Below are 6,552 nucleotides of genomic sequence, written 5' to 3' on the forward strand. Positions count from 1 at the left end.
ATTCATGACTGAAAGTTCATGGTGTGATGATTATTAATTGCTGATTAACGATAGACTAATGGTTATTGAATTTTGTTTATTGAGAAACATTGGTAACATCGTAGCTAGGATACTCCAGGCAAATCAAAAGGTTCATCAACCTATGTGCGTCCCCTTGTAAGTTTACTTATTAAGGACCAGGCGCGTCAACACTCATAGTATTCCGACCCACGCGTTCACAGCATTGGTTAGGATTATGAGTTTGAATGTATTTAACACATCCAATATTTGATGTGTGAAACACTGAAATATGCATGTTAATCTCCATAGACTTATAATGGGTGTTATTTATTGCACCTGATAAATAACTCACCCCATGGTATTGTTAATTCTATGTCAGGACCGGAGGCGAGGATTATGCACAATCTTTCTTCACTCTTTATTAACAGCAGGTTCAAAGTTCAACAAAAGAAAACTACAATGCCCATGGGACCCATCCCCATGGTAACCAATGTCCAATCACACTGCCATCCGACTGTCTGTATAAATATCCCATGGCGATGACGTTCTTCCTCTTTCTTCCCTGCTCTCTGATTCAGATAAGTCCCCTTCTCTGTCTCTGAGTTCTAGAGTTGAAAAAGGCTTTGTCATTTTGACTTATTTACTGTTAGATTTTGTACTATCCTTGTGTTGATCGCGCACGCGTGTTGTTGTCTTGGTTGCATAGCAACTTGACGCGCGGTAGGCTTTTCTCAGCCCGAGTGCGGTCGACATTTAATCTAAGTCCGGTCCACCAGAGGGCGCTCTTTCGCACGCTCTGGCATTCCCGAGCGTTTTCCTCAGTGATTTGAGTCACGTTTGCGCTCGAATGCCTTTGGAAGGCGCGTTTGGGCTCTAAAGTGAGTTCCCTGCTCACATTTAGCCCTGCCAACCCCCGTAGACACCGCGTTGCAGTGGATTTCACCTGGTGCCGTTTGGTGGCGCGTGGTTCACGCGTCGAGGCCTTTGCCTCAAGGGCATTTTTTCTTTCGCACAGGAGCGCGGGGGGCTGCCCTGTGAACTTGAAGGGCGTTTTATCCTGTCATTTCAACCCCTCTGTGTCCTCATGCAGACTCCTCATGAGCATGACAATTTCCCCACCCTGTCCCCGGGGGAGGGCTCATCTCAGAGGGCCCTGGCCCCTGAGGTGGACCTCCTGTTGACACAGGCCATCATCAGGGCCTTGGGCCCCTTACAAGATAGCGTGGCCAGGCTATCAGAACATGTGTTCAAGGGGACAGGCATGTCTGGGGTGACGGAGACTGACCTAGAGGGAGAGGCAGTCCCCAAGAAATGTCGCAAGCGTGTCACGGGACACCTGGAGGGCTTTGGTATTCTGGCTGAAGCCTTCTGTAAGAGTGTGCGCACGCTACAGCGCCCACCATTCCGGGAGGGTTTTGAACCCAGAGAGACCTGTGAAGTGGTTTACACCAGATCGGACCCTGATCAGGGTTCCCCTAAGCGGGTCGTGAGGGACACAGACGGGGATTCCTCCTCTGAGGAGGATCAAGAGGCGGGGTGTCCTTGGCGCCCGTCTTCTAATCTGTCAGACCCGCCCGGAGCTGAAGACTCTGATTCAGAAATGTTCCAACCAGAGGACTTATATCACCCTCGTTCTTCTGAGTGGCACCCGGACAAAAAGGTGGCAGATTATGTGGCCAGCAAAATCCGCCAACCTCTTGAGAAAGAGGTTCGGGCCAGATTACGGGCGGAATGCCCACGCCCTACACTACCTGTTAGAGTAGCGGCAACCCCAGAGTTGGATCCCAAAATTTGTAATTTCTTTGGGAAGTACGTCAAAGATCTGAAGAAAGGTATTGATCGTTCCTGGAGGGGGTGCCAGGATAAATTATTGGATGTCCTGGGTCCCCTCACGCAGATCATCCAACTTGCCGAACAGGCTAAGCGGACCAACACTCCCATGCCCACAGATATTGTGGCTGGGTAGGCCCAGTGGGCGGTCTGCTTGTTAGGGAACGCTAACTGGGCTCTCTCAGCAGAGAGGAGAAGATCTCTACTTATAAAAGTCGACCCTAAGTTAGGAGAACTCTCCAACTCAGAGGCTGGGGCAGTGGCCCAGGGGAACTTGTTTGGTGATCCTTTTATAAAGGAATTGAGCAAGTTTGTTGCTACCTTTTCTGCGCTCGACAAGGCGCAAAGCTCCATCAAGAAAATCTTCCCGGGGAAGGTTTTCGGCGGGGCTGGACGAGGCAGGGGCCGCTCCTCCGGCCGTGCGTTCCAGCAAGGCCCCAGCCCCTACCCACCGCGTAACAACGGATGGAGAGACGGCCGGCAGGGTGCCTTCTTCCCCAACCGGGGTAGAGGGAAGGCCAGAAGGACCGCCCGCGGTGGAGCTAATGCCCCCGGAGGCGCTAACAGTGAGTGTTACCCTTTCTTCCCCTCGCATTCTAGGAGGGAGGCTGCGGTTCTTTGCGCACAAGTGGGCCACCCTAACGTCAGACGCTTGGGTGCTGCAGACGGTGTCGGGTTTCCGCATAGAATTTTGGGGGACTCTGGTTCAGGACTCCCCTCCACGGCCCTTAGTCCTCTCAGATTCAGACTCAGCACTGATAGACGCAGAAGTCCATCAGAAGGAAGCGATTTACCCAGCGACTATTCACCCCAGGGGTTTCGTGAGCAATCTTTTCCTTGTAGAAAAGAAAGACAAGGGCTTCCAACCTGTTATCAATCTCATCCCCATCTTTCGCCCTCATCGCCGGTTTCTACAATTCATTTGGAGAGAACAGGCGTTCGAATTTTCGTCCCTGCCGTTCGGCCTGTCGTCAGCTCCGTGGTGCTTCACGAAGTTACTCAAACCAGTAGTGGAGTACCTGCGGTCTCGGGGGATTCGTTTGATTATTTATCTCGACGACATCCTCCTGATGGACCAGTCGCGCTCTCGGCTGATATCCAACGTGAACATAACTATTAAGCTTCTGCAGGACCTGGGGTTCGTGATCAACTCACAGAAGTCGGAACTGCTTCCCTCGCAGTCCATGACCTTTCTGGGGTTCCACATTGATTCCCAGGCAGCCTCCCTCAGTCTCCCGGGCCCGAAGATTACAAAAATCAAAAAGGAGCTGTCCAAGGTCTTGAGACGGGACAGGATCTCCCTGAGGCAGTTGGCCAGAGTGGTGGGACTCCTCTCATCCTCAATTCAGGCCATCTTCCCGGGACCACTCCATTACAGGGCCCTTCAGCGCCTCAAGGCTCATCACCTGTGACGGGGCCTTTCTTACTCGGAGCTGGTAGCTCTTTCCCAGGAGGCGCGGATGGAGATCCAGTGGTGGCTGGATCACATGGAGGCGTGGAACGGCAGGGCAATCTTCGGGGCCGCGCCGGATCTGGTCATAGAGTCGGCCGCCAGTTGGTTCGGCTGGGGAGCTTGTTGTGGGGACGTCTCTTTCGGGGGGCACTGGACCCAACGGGAACTCAACTGCCTGGAACTCCTAGCGGGTTTGTTCGCGATCAGATCGCTGACGCAGGACAAGGTATCTTGCTGCATCCTTCTGAGAATGGACAAAGTTTCGGCGGTACAATATATCAACTGCTTGGGGGGGACCCGCTTAAAGGCCCTAGCGGAGTTGGCAAATGACTTCTGGCATTTTTGCCTTCAACGTCAAATCTCGGTTACAGCGGAATATCTTCCGGGATCCCAGAACGCTCTGGCAGACTGGAACTCTAGATATCTGGAGGATCCCAGCGATTGGCGCCTGGACGGAGCAGTGTTCCTAGCTCTTCTGGATCGGTGGGGTCCTTGTGCAGTGGACCTCTTTGCGTCCAGGTGGAACGCTCAATTACCCCGGTACTTCAGCTGGCGCCCGGATCCAGGGGCGATGGCAGTGGATGCTTTTCTTCAGGACTGGGGTCGGGATCAGAATTATGCGTTTCCCCCTTTCCTCCTGATCCCGAGAGTAACAGCTCAGATTCGTCGCCAGGGGGCGACAGTGATTCTAATCACCCCGCTCTGGCGGTCTCAGGTATGGTTCCCATCACTTCTGGAGCTCTCCTGCGATCTTCCTATCCTCCTTCCGGTCCGCCCGAACATACTGTTAAATCCAGAGGGACAGTCTCATCCGCTGGTCCTTCAGGGCCATCTCTCGCTGGTGGCCTGGAGGATTTCCGGGATCGCTGGACGGACCACAGACTTTCACAGGATGCTGAGAGTTTCATCAGACAGGCATGGGCTCCTAGTACCTGCAAGAGGTACAGATCGGCCTGGAACTGCTGGGCTCGTTGGTGTATGGCAAGGCACATCGATCCCATGGGGGCCAAGATTACTGATGTCTTAAATTTCTTAGCCGATCTAGCGGCTTCCGGTCAGTCCTATTGCTTGGTTAACTCGTTCTGGTCTGCAATTTCGGCGGGGCATCCACCAATTAACAACTGCCCCCTAGGGGAACACCCATGGGTGTGCAAACTCCTGAAAGGCATTAGAATGGCCAGACCTCCTGAACCCAGATATGCCTCCATGTGGGATGTTAACCAGGATTTGAGTTTCTTGACCGGATAATCAATACCTTTCATGTAAACAGTTAACGGCAAAACTGGCGATCTTGCTGTGCCTCATTTTGTGTAAACGGGTTTTGGATGTCCGGGCTCTGGATATTTCCGCTAGGGTTTTTTCTCCGGAAGGAGTGACCTTCACAATTTCACGACGTACAAAGTGTAATACCAGGTCGGTAACCTACCCCGCTTTTGAACATGCACCTAAACTGTGCGTGGTCAGGTGCGTAAAGACATATGAAGATGTGACGGCGGAACTCCGGACACCCGGGGAGAGGCAGCTGCTCATTTCAATCAAGAAACCTTTCAGAGCGGTTTCCTCCCCTTCCATTGCCCGGTGGGTCAGATGGATTTTATCGGAGGCGGTCATTAATGTCCAGGTCTTTGGAGCTTACTCCACTCGGGGTGCTATGGCATCTAAAGCAGTCCAGTTAGGTGTAAGATTGGAGGACATTATGAATGCGGCTGACTGGTCAACTGAGTCGACTTTTAAAAAGTTTTATTTTAAACCGATCCATGAAGCCGCTTCACTAGTGGTAAGTAAGCTTTGAACATGCATAATCCTCGCCTCCGGTCCTGACATAGAATGAGAAATTTCCTAGCTATCGTGAAGGAACGTTTCAATTCTATTAAGGACACGGAGGTGAGGATTATCCCACCCGCCATTGTGGCCATGGCACCCGCCCGGAATGAATCTACCAGATTGAGAGGTGGTATTTTCAGATCTCTTGACCTGAAACTGTGATTGGTGGCATAGTATGTTATCTAAGCATTCTATGATAATGCAAGCATCGTTTTTCTGTTATTGGTGGGAGTAGGATCTCCTATCTTGATTAATTTACTGGCTACTCTTGGAGGTAGAAATGCTTATCTATTTTGTTCACATTTGTTCTTAGGAGTGGAACCTACAGCTACTTAACGACGACTCAGCCTCAGATTGCAGTGAAGGCGAGGAAGAACGTCATCGCCATGGGATATTTATACAGACAGTCGGATGGCAGTGTGATTGGACATTGGTTACCATGGGGTTGGGTCCCATGGGCATTGTAGTTTTCTTTTGTTGAACTTTGAACCTGCTGTTAATAAAGGGTGAAGAAAGATTGTGCATAATCCTCGCCTCCGTGTCCTTAATAGAATTGAAACTTTCCTTCAGGATAGCTAGGAAATTTCTCATTATCACAGGCAATAAATAATGTCTCTCTACTCAGGACCTTTGAAAAGATGGAACCCTTGGTACATGCTGTTCAGCATGGCCGGGCAGTGCTTGGGGGGAGGGGGTTGGTTTACACACTCCAATAAATAATCTGGTAACTAGGTACAGGTGCTTTCAGTTGGGGTTCCATATACACAGGCAAAAATGCACACACGCTTTAGCCCTGTTTTTAAAGTCCTCAAAAATGTTGGTTATTTTACAAAATACTGTTTTTCTCTCATTCGCTCGGGTTAAGGTACAATGTATTTTAACATTATGTGCCAGCGGGATTGCTGGAAAATGTGAAGCTCACACTCCTCCAATCTTACTGACCACGCTTCGGCCCTGAGCATGGCGCCATCACTAGGACAATTAACAGCTGGTAGTCTACTGCTGTAAATGGCGCGTAAACAAGCTTTATAATGGTCGGGGAAACTTTCGATTTCTGCAGCGTGGTCACGTGAGACGGGGTCGCTGAGCGCACGTCTTCTCATGACGGAGCACGCAGCAGTCCACCAGTGCTGTGCTTTTGTTCTAGCTTCCTAGGGAAGTTGCGTTCACTCTTCCGATTTAACCAATTACAAAATACCAAACACAGACGTCACTGGCGTGTCCCACTCAATGTTTCTTAGAGGGGGAATGGGTGTGGTTGGTTAAATTGTCTTGGGTTGTTTCTATCTCTGAGGGACATAAATTCATATAATCATTTCTGTGCCGCATAAATAGATAATTAAATTGATGCTAATCGGATTAAGTAGTTGTTTTTTAAAGGCTGGAGATTTGGTTCACTTCTTCTTCACCTAGATTCATAGAATGGTCTAACCCGGAGAGTGTAC

The sequence above is a fragment of the Pleurodeles waltl genome, chromosome 1_2 (genome assembly GCF_031143425.1).
Source record: "Pleurodeles waltl isolate 20211129_DDA chromosome 1_2, aPleWal1.hap1.20221129, whole genome shotgun sequence".
Lineage (NCBI taxonomy): Eukaryota > Metazoa > Chordata > Amphibia > Caudata > Salamandridae > Pleurodeles > Pleurodeles waltl.